The following is a 3,369-nucleotide window of genomic DNA, read 5'->3' on the forward strand; positions in this document are numbered from 1 at the left end:
CCAGAGTCAGAAGACACTGTTGCTCGTGAAACACCTCCACAACGGACGTTATTCTTCTTCTGCGGTTCAATGTACGCAACCGGATGTGCCCGGACTAGTGCCCGGAGCAGGACGATCGGTTGTTCAGGAGAACCGCTATTTACGTAACTATTACGGGGTTTTCAGTGATCTCGTTGAGCCCCGAGATTACAATAAAACACAACGTTCTCAGCAATGGCTGAACTGTTTGTTTAGAACCGTCAGGGCTTCATAAACAAGGTAATGACGCTGATACACACCAAAAAAAAACAGTGATAATAGGAACTTCCGGTCTAGTTCCGCTTTAAGCTTAGCATGACCATGATTTATATCGGATTTTGTTTTTTGACAAAAACACCCACTACACTCTTTCCAGTAAAATAAATAAACAGTATAGTCTTCAGCCAGCATATCTACTCCATTATTCTTGACACCATGTGGCGAAACAGAATTTGACATTGACGAAATACCCTTTACACGCATGATACAATATATAGAGATTACTATACCTCTGAGGTAGATTCTCAGTTACACGGGCAACAGCTCTGTTATTGGGAGGGGATTTCACAAAGCAGAGGAGGAACATGTGTCTTCACATCAGACTAAGTAAATGTGTCTGCAGTGGCCTTTAGAGGCTGGTAAATTAGGCACAGCCCTCTCTGCGCTACTGTGTTTCTGCCTTGTCTGTTTGTCTTGGAAAATAATATTTAATTCATTGTGTTTGCCCCCCTTTGTCTCATATCTGTTCTCTGCTTGTCTTGCCCGGGACATGCTCTGCGTGTAGTTGCGGCGGCTGAACATGTTGAGATATTCAGGGACCTCCTGCACTGCTCGGGGGTTAATTGAAATATTGTGGTTTCTCGTTTGTGCACTATTATCTGAGGAGTTCATTAGAGGGGATGTTGTACAGAAAACATTGCATCTTTGCACTACATGTATATGCCAAAGAGTCTGAACACCACACAAAGTAATGTTATAGTAATTTGTATTCATTTGTTATGTGCTGCCATCTCATTCTGTGGTGTATTAACACCCAGCATAGAGACACATTCAAATTATTTTAAGATTTTAAAGGGGAAATAAGTAGTTTATAGTGCCATCTAGAGGAGAGGCTGAAATTTACAACAAAGACCTGCTGCTCTGCTCACCCCCTCCCTTCCCTGAGCGCTACGGTATCCGCAGCTGGTCAAATGTCGTCCTCGTCGTCTTTCTCCGTGTCAGCAGATGAGGTTCGTGAGGCGAGGGAGAGGGCGAGCTACCGCGGCCGTAGCAGACGAAGCGGAGAGAGAGGAGGCGGGACTTCCTGCTACAAGTAAAGAGACGCTTGATTTGTTCTCTCGCGTTTGTCCTTACAGGCTCCGGTAGAAACATGGCGTCTCGCTGCTAACAGTGGCTATGCAACCGCGGTCCGCGGTCATGTTATTTAACATGACTTTTTGAAACACTACTGAAAACAAAAACTATTATTCAGCGACTAGACAATGCAGGAGCACATAATATGTATAAAAAAGTGGATTTTGGGTTATATAAACCCATAAATACTACACATTGTACCTTTAAGCTTCAATACATTTAATCATGTAGTCTATCCTATTTAGTAAGAATTAGATTTTGACCCATTACAGGGCAGTTCAGAGGACACACCTATTGTCTGTTGTACTACTCTGCATACACAGTAGGACCCTTTGGTGGTGAGATCAATATTCCAGCACCAGAAGCAACCTCTCATGCTGCAAAGAAGTGCGACTTAGACAATAGACCTTCATTTCAGTAGAAGCATGTAAAGTAGATGTCGCCTGTAATTCAGCGATTACTGCGTATGCAAAGTACTCAATAATGTAAGTGAATTAGTGTTCGCAAAGCTAGCTTCTTCCATGATTTTCCGACTGACAGACGTACAAGACAAACGTATTACGTACTTGCATCATTGGCGGATGGTTAATTAATAAATGAGCATGTGATTTAAAGGTCACATAGAGTGGTCCTGTTGTACATATATGTGAGTTATGGAGGTCTACTTACACACATCAACTTGTTTTTATGGTCACAAACCTCCTAGTTGCTGTAAACGAGCCGATAGAAATCCTCTTTTCTGATGCTGTTCCTCAGCCACGATATTTCAGACTCAACTCTCACACCCGGAATACAGAGGCCCTTTCTCAATACCCAAGTATGCCAGTACGTGCTTGCATACTTGGGAAGTACATACTTGAGAAGTACGACTGGAGTACATACTCGCCAAGTATGAGTATGATCTCTTCAATTGGAACAGCAGTGTACTTCCTTGTTCTACTGTTTGAATGGCGGGTGGTGCCAAGCACTTAAAGGTACAATGTGTAGTATTTATGGGTTTATATAACCCAAAATCCACTTTTTTATACATATTATGTGCTCCTGCATTGTCTAGTCGCTGTATAATAGTTTTTGTTTCATTTTCGTAGTGTTTCAAAAAGTCATGTAAAATAACATGACCGCGGACCGCGGTTGCATAGCCACTGTTAGCAGCGAGACGCCATGTTTCTACCGGAGCCTGTAAGGACAAACGCGAGAGAACAAATCAAGCGTCTCTTTACTTGTAGCGGAAGTCCCGCCTCCACTCTCTCCGCTTCGTCTGCTACGGCCGTGGTAGCTCCGCCCTCTCCCTCGCCTCACGAACCTCATCTGCTGACACGGAGAAAGACGACGAGGTCGACATTTGACCGGTTGAGGATACCGTAGCACTCAGGGAAGGGAGGGGGTGAGCAGAGCAGCAGGTCTTTGTTGTAAATTTCAGCCTCTCCTCTAGATGGCACTATGAACTACTTATTTCCCCTTTAAGCCTCATTACCGCCACCTACAGTGTTGATGAATGAACATATTGTGTGTTTGTGCGTCGCCGTAGTGCTACCATGGAATGAGAGTTGCGCTTCACAGGAGGTTGTATTTAACGTGTTTCGCTGGTTCGACTAATTGTTGTAGTCAGCCTGCTCTATTAGAGTTGAGGTGCTGTGTAACCAAGAGAGATCTGCAAAGATGTGGACACCCAGAAATTTGAAGTTGGCAACAGGCTAGTGTCCTGCTGTGGTGTCCCCAATAACAGTTAATAAAGTTGCATCATTAAAACTGGGTTATACTGTCTACTTTTTATTTTTCATGAATTTATTATTTTGTGTCATTCATATATTCAACCGTCCATGCCAAGTGACAGCACATAATGATTAAAAATGTCCTCATACTTTACATGAGGCCACAGAGCAGTCGAAGTCCAATTCCAAGAAGAGCTCTCGGAGAGCACAGACCTCTGCCAACGCTTAAACACTTTGTCACTTATGTTTTACATATTGGCGTCTGACATTTTTACACTTTTATCCA

The sequence above is a fragment of the Microchirus variegatus genome (assembly GCF_963457635.1).
Source record: "Microchirus variegatus genome assembly, chromosome: 5".
Taxonomy (NCBI): Eukaryota; Metazoa; Chordata; class Actinopteri; order Pleuronectiformes; family Soleidae; genus Microchirus; species Microchirus variegatus.